General features: G+C 40.7%; 1 protein-coding gene and 1 non-coding gene across 2 annotated transcripts in view; one reads left to right on the plus strand and one right to left on the minus strand.

Annotated features, from left to right (window-relative positions):
* The window catches only part of LOC143639426 (uncharacterized), an 831,269-nt gene that overhangs the window by 692,313 nt on the left and 125,659 nt on the right, over positions 1-13,297 (plus strand).
* On the minus strand, positions 11,125-11,232 carry LOC143639637 (U6 spliceosomal RNA). The gene has a single exon (XR_013154780.1). It is a non-coding gene; the product is annotated as a U6 spliceosomal RNA (small nuclear RNA).

The following is a 13,297-nucleotide window of genomic DNA, read 5'->3' on the forward strand; positions in this document are numbered from 1 at the left end:
CAGTTACAGAAGTCAAGGAATGCCTCTGGTTTGGTCCAGAGGTCAGTGTATCTCATTGGTCACACTGGAGTTGATCCCTGGAGGGAATATTTGGCCTCTTGGACCCAGAGCTGCACTAACAGCTCTTGTGCAAAGGGTACGCCTGGAAGAGATAGGCAACCCTGTGGGCACACATGTTGTTTTAGGACATAAAGATTGCTCACCAGGCCACCTCTCAGAGGTCTAAGAGGTATTAGTCCCCGTGAGGAGATGCCTGCAGAGGTGCGATATTGACCTGGCCAGACCCCTACCTGATAGGACAAACGTGTTTGTGTTGCCTGTACATTGACCCCTTCTCCCACTAGAAAGGTCCCCCACCCTCCACAGAGAAGAGTGAGATGGGCGTGCCTGCCACAGAAGAACACAGAGTGTAAGCATTTCCTGACAAATCCCTCCTAGAGGAGCCAACTGTCACATGTGAGAAACTAGGCTCCTGTGGGGACAGCTGTGGGGTGGAGTAGAGAGGGCAAGTGTATGGCCTCTGGACATAAATAAGTCACCCAGCCCTTCACTTGGTGGATTCCTGCTCAGTGGCAGCTGAGGGAACATTCCCACAACATTCCCTCCAGCTTGATACCTTTGTCTGGTAGGACCCACTGGGAAGACTACTCAGTCCAGCATTGCCACCCACAAGCCTCCCAGCCATTCCATTGACAAAGGCAGGAATCAAAGTGGTTGCTGTGAGAAACTCAGCTCAAACTGACTTAAGCAAAAGCAAGAAGAGAGATACTGGATCCAGGCATTCAAAGGCTGTTACTGACTTCTCACAGAGACCACATAATTTAATCACTATACCAATCTCTTTTTGTAGATGAGAAAGCAAGCATAAAGAGCTGGCACAGAGACTGGGGATGTGGCGCAGTGACAGAGCATCTGTCTAGATCATGTGTAAGCACTGGGTTTGATCCCCAGCTCTGAGAAAAAATGGCATTGGCCCAGAATGGGCTATACAAGAATGCCTCATTATCAATCCCTGACAAAACTCAGCTAAAACAAGCTATTTAAAATACCTGATCCAACCAAAGACATCTTGAAACAAGACAATATGTGTAAGACTAAGGAGAAATAAGGCACAGTTACTCAAAGAGTCCTCACTTTTTAAATTTTTTTTTTGTACTGGGAATTGAACCCAGGGGTACTTAATGACTGAGCCACATCCCCAGCCCCCTCTTTTTTATTTTTTGGTACCAAGGATTGAACTCGGTGGCACTCACCCACTGAGCCACATCCACACCCTATTTTGTATTTTATTTAGAGACAGGGTCTCACTGAGTTGCTTAGCACCTAGCTTTTGCTGAGGCTGGCTTTGACTTGCGATCCTCCTGCCTTAAACCTCCCAAGCCGCTGGGATTACAGGTGTGTGCCACCACGCCCAGCCCCAGCTCTTTTAAAAAAAAGTTTTAATTTGATACAGGGTGTCCCTAAGTCCTTAGGGCCTTTTTAAATTGCTGAGGCTAGTCTTGAACTTGGAATCCTGCATCAGCCTCCAGCCTCGATGAGATTACAGGTGTGCATCACTGTCCCCAGTTGAGATTCCTCATTTTAGACTAATCAACTATCAGTGTTGGACATTTGCCATGATTATAGAAATAAAAATGATTAAAAGTAAATAAGGAATTTCTATTTGGGGTGTACATAGGGTTACTGGGGATTGAACCCAGGGGCACTTATTTATTTATTTTTTTAAAATCACTGTTACATCCCTAGTCCTGTGCTAGATCCCTAGTCCTATTTATTTATTTGTTTGTTTATTTATTTTTGGTACTGGGGATTGAACTCAGGGGCACTCGACCACTGAGCCACATCCCCAGCCCTATTTTGTATTTTATTTAGAGACAGGGTCTCATTGAGTTGCTGAGGCTGGCTTTGAACTCATGATCCTCCTGCCTCAGCTTCCCCAGCTGCCGCAGTCTGGCTGGGCACAATTCAGGAGCCACTTGTCAAAAGAAACTAACTTTATTTTTAGAACCACACAAGATAAACAAAACAGCTCCTCAGGAAAAAACCCTCAGAGCCCAACTGCCACCACCGGCTTCCCACAAGCCACACACCCCAACCACCTCTTTCTCCCACAATCCTCCTGCTCTTGAGGCCGATTGGCTGGGTCGCATGGGCGGAGCCAAAAAAGTCCCCCAATGAGCAGCTCCGTGGTCTGAAAGGGCAGGGAAACAGCCCAATGAGCATCTCCACAGAGGAGCCAATCAGCTAGATGTTGCTAGATGTTGCTGGGGCTGCTGTGAGCCAATCATCAGCTGGTAGTCTGAAAGGGCAGGGAAACAGCTCAATGAGCATCTCCACAGAGGAGCCAATCAGCTAGGTGTTGCTGGGGCCGCTGTGAGCCAATCATCAGCTGGCAGTCTGAAAGTTTGCTGGAGCCCCTTCGGCTGTGGCTCTCAACACCCAGCCACTGGGATTACAGACATGCACCACTGTGCCCAGCTCCTTTTTATTTTTATTTTTTAGTTGTAAGTGGACACAATACCTTTATTTTATTTTTATGTGGTGCTAAGGATCAAACCCAATGCCTCACACATGCTAGGTGAGTGCTCTTCCTCTGAGCCACAACCCCAGCCCCCCTTTTTATTTTTTGAGACAGGATTTCACTAAACTGCTGAGGGTAGCCTCGAGTTTGAGATCCCCTTTTCTCAATCTCTAATTCAGTGGGATTACAAGTGTGCACCACAATTCCTGGCAGGAATTTACAACTTTTAAAAATAAAAATGACCCAGCGACTTGAGAGGCTAAGGCAGAAGGATTGCAAGTTCAATTCTAGCCTCAGCAATTTAGCAAGGCCCTGTCTCAAAAAATAAGGACCAGGGGTGTAGCTCAGTGGTAAAACACCCCTGGGTTCAATTCCTAGTACCCTCCAAAAAGTAAAAAGTTGAGAAAGAATGAAGTAGAAGTGATAGAGCTGAAATAGATTAAATCTAAGAAGTCAGTGGATGAGTTAATAACATCAGATATACTGAAGAGAATTGGAATACAGGTTAAAGTGTATTATACCAGGCACAGTAGTGTATGCCTATGATCCCAGCTACTCAGGAGGATGAGGAAGGTAGATTGCAAGTTTGAGGTCAGCCTGGGTGATTTAGCAAGACCATGTCTCAAAATTTAAAAAGAGCTGGGGATGTAGCTCAGTGGTAGAGCTTTCACCTACCATGTTCAAGGCCCTGAGTTCAATCACCAGTACCACAGAAAAAAGTGTATTAAAGTATGCATGTTCTAAAAGATTTTCCAGTAGACTATTTTTGATAAACTAGAATATTAAGGTAAAGGGTAAAGAAAGTATAAATTTTAAACAAAAGGTAGGGGGAATAAAATAATGACAATCCAAAATAAGGCAAGAAAAAAACAGGCTGGGTGTGGTGGCACACGCCTATAATCTCAGCTACTCAGGAGGCTGAGGCAAGAGGATTGCAAGTTCCTCAGCAATTTAAGGAGGCCCCAATCAATTCAACAAGACCCTATCTCAAAAATTAAAACTTAAAAGGGCTGGGGATGTGGAGTTGTTAAGCACCCCTGGGTTTAATTTCTGGAACCAAAAACAAAAAAGGAAACAGAACAGATAGACAAATAACATATATGCAATAATTTGGAATCCCTTCAAGAGAGGGAATGGGGACCTGCCCTGCCTCTTCAAGACTCACCAAGACTGCCATGTTGCAGGAGAGAATGAGGAGTGAAAGCAAGTAAACATGCCACAAACACTCCTACTGTTTATTTATTTTTTAAAAACTTCACACTGTGGATTGAACCCAGGGGTACTCTGCCACTGAGCTACATCCCCAGCAGTTTTTTTTTTTTTTTGAAACAGGGTTTTGCTAAGTTGCCCAGGCTGATCTTGAACTTGCCAATCCTCCTGCCTCAGCCTCCCAAGTCATTGGATGACAGGCCTGCACCACCACACCCAACCACTCCTGCCCTTTTTAAGGTGACTTTTCTTTTGTCCATTGATTGATTGATTGAGGTACTGGAGATCTAAACCAGGACCTTGCACATGTTAGGCAAGCACTCTACCACTGAGTACACCCCAGCACCTGACGGGGCATCGTCTGGGTTGCGCACTCAGTTGCTGGAAACCTTTTTACTGTTTTCCAGAGCTCTAATGCAGTTGGTTCTAACGATTCTACTTTTTTCCCCCATGTTAGGCATTTTGCTGTTATTTTCCTTGTGTATTATGTTTTACGCTACCATGTTTTTGGTGTCTTCTTATATAATCTGACAATATCTGCTTTATTTGATCATTTACATTTAGGGTCATTATTGATATATTTGAGTCATTTGTCTAGCTATTTGTTTTCTATTTGTCCTCTTCCTTTTTTCTGCTTTCTTTGGGGGTTAATCAAGTATTTTTATGATTCCACTTTATCCCTTTTGTTGGCTTATTAGCTGTAAATCTTGGTTTTATTTTCTGATTGCGCTAAGATTTGTTGTATACAATAATCCCCATTTAGACACAGAGGATACATGCCAAGACCCCCAGTGGATGCCTGCCTGAAACTACAGATAGTCCCAGTCAGTTAGTCTGTCTGTCTGTCTATATGTATTTTTATATGCATACATACTTAAGATAAAGCTTAATTTAACTAGGCTCAGTGGTACACAATTGTAATATCAGCAATTCAGGAGGCTGAGGTTGGAGAATTCCAAGTTCAAGGTCAGCTTCAGCAATTTAGCAAGACTATCTGTCAATGAAAATGGTCTGAGGATGAATCTCAGTGATAAAATGCCCCTGGGTTTAATCCCCAGTACCACATACACAAAAATTGGTTTAATTTAGTGTCATCGAGTTTAAGGGAATTGGGTTGGAATTACCTTCAAAGAGAAACTGGTTCTCATTTGAGTACTTACTTCCCTTCAACTTTGCTCCATCTCAGAGTCCCATTTCAACTATTTTTTGTACAACATAATTCAGTGGTTCATTTTAAATAAAATATTTGATTTGATAATGGTTGTCAGTAAGGCATACTTTTCAATGGGAGATATTCCATCAAGATTCAGCAAGACAAAGTTGTATTATTCCTCACATGAATCTAGTTCTACTACCACCAGATAGTTTTTTGTGTGTGAGTGTGTGTGTGTGTGTGTGTGTGTGTGTGTGGTGCCAGGGATTGAACCCAGGGCCTTGTGCATGCCAGGCAAGTACTCTACCAACTGAGCTATGTCCAGTTAGTTTAATTGATAGTTAATTAATTAATTAATTTTTTATGTGGTGCTGGGAATTGAATCCAGTGCCTCACACATACTAGGTAAGCACACTACCGCTGAGCCACAGCCCCAGCGGCATGATAGTTAATTGATAGTTTAAATTAAAAGGTCTGGGGATGTAGCTCATTGGTAAAGTGATAATTTTAATTGATGCTCTGCTTCAACATCTTCAACCTATTGTTAAGTGTATATAATAAATGATGATTTGTGGTTGTTAGAATGTTTAATTTTTAAATTAGAGTAAGAGATTAACAACAATAACTAATAACAAAATTGAACAATTACTATATCAAGGAAAAATAAGGCTTATTTGAACACAAGCATTGTGGTACTTTGATGGCCAATCTGATAACTGAGGTGGCTGCTAAGTGACTGATGAGCAGGTAGCATATACAGGACAAAGGGATGATTCATGTCCTGGGAAAGATAGAGTGGGGTGGCATGCAATTTAAAACATGAATTGTTATAAAAACATGTTCTTTAATAACTTGTAAAATTGCTTATTTCTGGAATTTTCCATTGAATATTTTAAGACCATAGTTGGCTGTAGGTAATTGAAATCCTAGAAACAGAAACTGCAGATAAAGGGAGACTATTGTTCATCTTAAACTTAGCAAAATCTACCTTTAAGTGGTATATACTATTTTTCATATAGTTTTTTTTTTATGGTGGCACTGGGGATTAAATCCAGTGGCACTCTTCCACTGAGTTATATCCCACCCAGCCTTGTTTATTTTGAGACAGAGTCTCACTAAATTGCCAAGCCTGGCCTTGAATTTGTAATCCTCCTGCCTCAGCCTCCCAAATTGCTGGGATTACAGGGTGCACCAATAATCCTGTTTATGTGCATATAATTTAAGAACTTCACAATAGTGTGCTTCCATTTCTCTATGCTCAGACTTTATGCTATCATTATCATGCATTTTACTTTTACATGCTATAAACCCCAAAGTATGTTATTTTTATTTAGGTGCTTAATTGCCTTTTAAAGATACTTAAATATTTTTTAAAATCATATATTTTTACCCATGTTGTTACTATTTTCAGTGCTCTTCATTCCTTTGTGTAGATCCTGATTTCCATCTGATATCATTTTCTTTCTGCCTTAAGGATGTCCTTTAACATTTCTTGTGGTGCAGATCTGTGGGTAATCAATTCTTATAATTTTTCTGTGTATGAAAAAGTATTTTAGGCTGGGTATTGTGGTGCATGCCTGTAATCCCTGTTAACTGAGAGGTTGAGGCAGGAGAACTGCAAATTTTAGGTCAGCCTGGGCAACGCAGGGAGACCCTGTCTCAGAATAAAATGAAGGAAGGGTTGGGAGTGTAGAGCACTTGTCTGGCACGGGCAAGGCCCTGGATTCAATCCCCAGTACTAGGAAAAAAGTCTTTATCTCATCTTTTTGAAAAGTATTTTAATGGGTATAGAATTGTAGGCTGACAGTTTATTTGTACTGAAAATTGAACCCAGAATTACTTTACCAATGAGCTACATCCCCAGGCCTTTTAATTTATTACTTAGTTTTTATTTTGAGACAGAGTCTCAATAAGCTGCCAAGACTGGCCATAAACTTGGGATCCTCTTGCTTCAGTCTCTAGTGTAGCTGAAATTATAGGCATGTGCCATTGTCCCTAATAATTTAATAGGCTGAACGTTAGTTTGTTAGTTAGTTTGTTTTTCACTACTTTAAAGACCTTTTCTTACTGGACATGGTGGCACATGCCGGTGATCCCAGCAGCTTGGAAGTCTAAGGCAGGAGGATCACAAGTTCAAGGCCAGCCTCAGCAGCTTAGCAAGACCCTGTCTCAAATAAAATATAAAAAGGGGCTCAGGAGTGGTTAGGGCTGTGGCTTAGCAGTAGAGTGATCACCTAGCATGGGCGAGGCCCTGGGTTTGATCCTCAGCACCAATAAAAATAAATAAATTAATTAATTAAAGATATTGTATCCAACTACAACTAAAAAATAAATATTAATAAAAAAGGGCTGGGGATGTATCTCAGTGTTTAAGTGGCCCTGGGTTCAATCCCTGATGCCAAACAAACAAACAGACAAACAAACAAAAAAACTTGTCTTCTTTTTTTCTTTTTGGTACTAGGTGTTGAACTCACAGGTGATTTACCATTAAGTCACATCCCCAGCCCGTTTTATTTTTTATTTGAGACAGGGTCTCACTAAGTTGCTTAGGGCCTTGCTAAGTTGCTGAGACTGGCCTTGAACTTGTGATCCTCTTGCCTTAGCCTCCAGAGTCACTGGAATTATAGGTGTGCTTGCACCTGGCTTTCTTGTCTTCTTGCTTGTATTACCTTCAGCAAGAGATTTGATGTCCTAATTTTGTTCCTGTTTTAGTCAGCTTTTCCACTGCTGTGACTAAAAGACCTGACAAGAATAATTAGAGGAGGAAAAGTTTTTTTGGGGGGGACCCATGGTTTCAGAGATCTCATTCCACAGAAGGATAGCTCCATTCCTTAGGGCTTGTGGTGAAGCAGAGCATCATGACAAGGAGGAAAGCTGCTGGGAACATGGCTCCAGGAACCAGAGAGAGAAAGCTCTCCTTTTCACAGACAAAATATCAACCCCAAAGGCACATCCCCAATGTCCCACCTCTTCCAGCTATACCCTACCTTTCTACAGTTCCTTCCTGTTATTCCCCATCAGGGGATTGATGCACTGATTAAGTTAAGACTCTCATAACCCAATCATTTCACCTCTAAATTTTATTGCATTATCTCACACATGAGCTCTTGGGGGACACCTAATCTGAACCATAATAGTTCCTGTGTACAGGTCCCTTCCCACTTCTGTCTGCTTTTTAGATTTTTCTCTTTAGCACTGGTTTTGATCAATTTGATTATGATGTACCTTGGTGTGTTGTAGGGACAGATGAGGCAAGGCACTGAAATGGCAGGAAGCAGTTTTATTTGGCTGCAGCCAGGTTCAGAGGGCACAGCTTTTGCTGTAATTAATCCCTTGAACCCTGAGTTTGGACAGTTTCAGAACTTGATACCTAGCAGGTAAGGGGAGGGGCTCAGAAGTTCACAGTCTGCAGAAATTCACATAAAAGCAGCTTTTTCTTTCACTGTTTTGGGAAAGTTAACCCTTCAAGGACGACACCTGAGAAGGGGAGAGCTTCTTCTCCCCTTTCTTTCCTTCCCCTGCCAGTTTTTACTATGGAGCCCAATTGGTAACTTCTCTTAGAAATGTAGACATCTCTGTGAAGCCCCAGCTCAAGGCCAGAGGCCTTGTTTACACATTTCTACAAACTACTGGATACATGTTTGTGGAAAACTAGTAAGGGGATGCTGATTTCTTCCTAGCCAGTGGCCAACTAAAACAAGGCAACACGAAAATTGGAAGTTTATCTACATTAAACTCTTTTGTAGAGACTCTTCTGACAGTCCTAGATGCAGCCATGGTGAAGATTTCTCGAGAAACCCAGTTAAGACTTTTCTGTGGAGAAAGGGGGTGCCATTACAGGTGTAGTTTCCTATGCTTAGGGTTCTTGTATTCTTGGATTTTTAGGCTTCTAGTGTTCTTCAAATTTGAAAAACTTGAACAGGATTTTGAGTGTCTTCTCTCTTTGGACTCAAATTACTCATACACTATGTTGCTTGACACTGTTCCTCAGCTCACTGATGCTATTTCTTCCTTCTCTCCAGTGCTGGGATTGAACCCAGTGCCTCATGCATGCTAGGCAAATGGTCTACCACTGAGCTACATCCCTGGCCCATTTTTTTTTTGTTATTTGGGTCCTTTTCTCTATGTTTTATTTTTTAGTATTTTCTAATTGCTATGCTTCAATTTGACGAATATATTTTCCTTCTGCAATGTCTAATGTGCTGTTAATTCCTTAAGTGTATTTTCAACCAGGCCATGTAACTGTTTGATTTGGGTACTTTTTATATCCTCAATGTCTCTATTTAAGTGTTTGAACATATGTCAGACTCTGAGCTGCTTTTACTCACAAACACTACAGATGCCAATGTGTAGGGATTTTTCTACACCAACAATGGTTCTCCAACTCTCAGACAGCAACTGGGTATCCAACAATTCAATTCAATTGACACTACTCAGAGTTCGTGTCATACCCCACAAGTTAAGGGCTTGATCCCACAAGACTGGCTCTGCTTGACATACCAATTGAAAAATCCCAGCCAGTTGTGGCAGTGACATCTGCCTGTAATCCCAGCTACTCAAGAGGCTCAGGAAGAAAAATTGCAAATTCAAGGCCAGCCTCAGCAATTTAGTGAGACCCCATCACAAAATAAAAAATTAAAAGGATTGGGGATGTAGCTCAGTGGTAAAGCACCCTTTGGTTCGCTCCTAAATACTCCCTCCTAAAAAAAGGAAAAGAAAAATCCCAGGCCTCCAGGACTTCTGACCCCCTCCTTAGGTTTGATAATTTGTTAGAATGGCTCACAGAACTCAGGAAACACTTCACTTACTATTACTGATTTATTTTAAAGTGGATATGACTCAGCAAGAAATAAATGGGAGAGATTATAGGGTGAGATGTGGGGGAGGGAACACCCTCCCAGAATCTTTATGTGCTCACCAACACAGAGCCTTTATGAGGTTTCATCACATAGGCATGACTGATGAAGTCACCAGCCATTGGTGATTAACTCAATCTCCAGTTCCTTTCCCTTCCCAAGAAGCCCCAGTCTTCTAATCACTTGGTGGTTTTCTCTGGCAACCAGCCTCTACTCTGAAGTTACTGAGGTACCCACCAAGGGCCACATCATTAGTATAAACTCAGGTATGGTTGAAGGGCTTGTTATAAATAACAAGCTGCTCCTCATGACTCTGGAAATTACAGGATTTTTAGCTGTGTGCTAGGAATCAGGAACAGAGACTACATATGTTTCTTATTATATTATAATATCTCACATATGATTATAATAGTAACTGTGTTAGTATCCCTCTCTGATAATTCTAATATCTAATATCTGTCAGTTCTGAGTCACTGTGGGGTTGTTTTTGTTGTTGTTATTGTTGTTTGTTTTGGTATCGGTGATTTAACTCAGAATGCTCTACCCCTGAGTTATATCTCCAGTCCTTTTATTAAATCTTATTTTCAGACAGGGTCTCCCTTAGTTGCCCAGAGTGGCCTCAAACTTGGAATTCTCCTGCCTCAGCCTCCTGAGTCACCAGGATTATAGGTGTGTGCCACCTTGCCTGGTTCTGAGTCAGTTTGCTTTTGTTTAAAGAAAAAAAATTTCAAATTTATTGCCTTTCTTTACCTAACCCACCAAAAGAAATTTTTCTCAGTACTGCTATTCCTTTCCACAAAACAAAAGCAAATAATTCAGACATCCTTTATCATTCAAAAAGCAAAGAAAATCTTTTCTATTGCCAGCACTCTTCATCTGATTTTTAAAAAACCATCTTAAACCACTTCTCCATTATCAAGTTGAGCCTGTTCTTCTTAAGTTAATGTTTTATTTTATATTTTTATTGGTGCATTATAATCATGCATAATAGTGGGATTCACTATGCATTATATTTGTACTTGCACATAACATAATTTGATCAATGTCATTCTCCAGTACCTTCCCTTTCCCTGCCCTCCTTCCTCTCTTCAATCATCTTGCTCTACTCTATTGATATCCCTTCTTTTATTGTTATTTTAATTAGTGATATATATATATATATATATATATATATATATATATATATATATATATACACATATATACATACACACACACACACACACACACATATATATATATATATATAATTAATTGTGGTATATTCATACATGCACATAGCATAATTTGGTAGATTTTATTCCCCAGTACTTCCCCTTGATTCTCTTCCTCTGTTCTACTGGTCTTCCTTCTATTTTCATGAGATTCCTCCCTCCCTTTTTATTACAAATATGGAACACACAAATAAGAATTTGTGTCATCCTTGCTCAGGGACCAAGCTAATCTTCTCTGTATCTTTCCAGTGTTAGCATATGTGTTGCCAAATTGAGCACTGAGTGGGGTTTTTTTTGTTTTTTGTTTTTGTTTTTTTGGTACTGGGGATTGAACCAGGGGTGCTTAACCACCGAGCCACATCCCAGTTCTTTTTTTTTTGACCAGAGTACCTTTTTATTTTTTATTCTGAGTTGCTTAGGGCCTTGATAAAATGCTGAGGTTGGCTTTGAACTTGTGATCCACCTGCCTCAGCCTCTTGAGCCACTGGGATTACAGGCATGCACCATCATGCCTGGCACTGAGTTGGTTTTGATTGATTTATTATTTCCTTATTATAGACAATGTTTTCCTACAAAGTTATTCCTGGAAATCTTTGGATCTCAGATATTGCTGGATTTTTTTTTATGGTACTAGCAGTTTAATCTAGAGCCTTGAACATGTTAGGTGAGCACTGAGCTATATCCACAGTCCTTTTTATTTATTTATTTTATGAGACAGAATCTCACTAAATTGTCCTGGCTGGCCTCAGACTTGTAATCCTCCTGATCCTCCTGCCTCAGTCACCTGAGTAGCTGAGATTACAGGCCTGCACCACTAGGCCCAGCTCTATTTTTCTTTCTTTATTAAATTAACATATAATATTGTATGTATTTATGGTATACAACATGTTTTGAAATATATATACATTGTGAAATGACTAAAATCTAGGAAATTAGCATATGTAGTGCCTCATATAGTTATCATTTGGTGGTAAGAACACTTACCATCTCTCTTAGCAGTTTTTAAGAATATATTAGAAAAAATATATATTAGTAGAGGTCAGGCATGGTGGTGAGCACCTGTAATCTCAGCAACTTGCGGGGCTGAGGCAGGAGGATCGTAAGTTCGAGGTCAGCCTCAGCAATTTAGCAAGGCCCTAAGCAACTTAGTGAGACCAGGTTTCAAAATAAAACATAAGAAAAAGGGCTGGAGATGTGGCTCAGTACTTAAGCATCCTTGGTTCAATCCCAGTGCTACCACACACACACACACACACACACACACACACACACACACACAAAAGGTGGTGTTGGCAGGGGTTGTAGTTCAGTGGTAGAGCACTTGCCTAGTATCTGTGAGGCCCTGGGTTTGATTCCCGAGCACTGGAAAAAAAAAAAAAAAAAAGAAAGAATCCATTGGTTGTAAAGATATGAATTTATTTTACGGCCCTCTATACTGTTCAATTGGTCAGTATGTTTGTTTTTATGCTGGTATCATACTATTTTGATCATTATAGCTTTATAGCATAGTTTGAAATCATGTAGTGTGAAGCTTTTAGCTTTGTTCTTTCTCAAGATGACTGAGGCAGGAGGATCAGGAGGATTACAAGTCTGAGGCCAGCCAGGACAATTTACAAAAGACATTCAGGGTCTTTTGTAATTCCATATAAATTTTAGTTTTTTTAAAAAAAATTCTGTAAGAAGTCCTTAACATTTTGGTAGGGATTGCATTGAATCTGTAGATCATTGAGCTACAGCCCCCATTGGATTTTTAAAATCCAAAAAAAGGTTAAAAAAAGTTTTTTGTGCCATCATAACCCTCATCCTTAAAAGTTTTTCCTTAAGAACTAGACAAAAATTGATATAAACATGGGTATCTGTGTTTTTAAACTTTTCCTTAATATATCTTTTTAAAAAGTGTACATCTGGGCTGGGGACATACCTCATTTGGTAGAGTGCTTGCCTTTATGAACAAGGTCCTGGGTTCAATATCCAGAACCATACACACAAAAAAAGTACACCCTTCTGCCGCAGTCTGGCTGGGCACAATTCAGGAGCCACTTGTCAAAAGAAACTAACTTTATTTTTAGAACCACACAAGATAAACAAAACAGCTCCTCAGAAAAAAACCCTCAGAGCCCAACTGCCACCACCAGCTTCCCACAAGCCACACACCCCAACAACCTCTTCCTCCCACAATCCTCCTGCTCTTGAGGCCGATTGGCTGGGTCGCATGGGCGGAGCCAAAAAAGTCCCCCAATGAGCAGCTCCGTGGTCTGAAAGGGCAGGGAAACAGCCCAATGAGCATCACCGCAGAGGAGCCAATCAGCTAGATGTTGCTGGGGCCGCTGTGAGCCAATCATCA

The sequence above is a fragment of the Callospermophilus lateralis genome, chromosome X (genome assembly GCF_048772815.1).
Source record: "Callospermophilus lateralis isolate mCalLat2 chromosome X, mCalLat2.hap1, whole genome shotgun sequence".
Lineage (NCBI taxonomy): Eukaryota > Metazoa > Chordata > Mammalia > Rodentia > Sciuridae > Callospermophilus > Callospermophilus lateralis.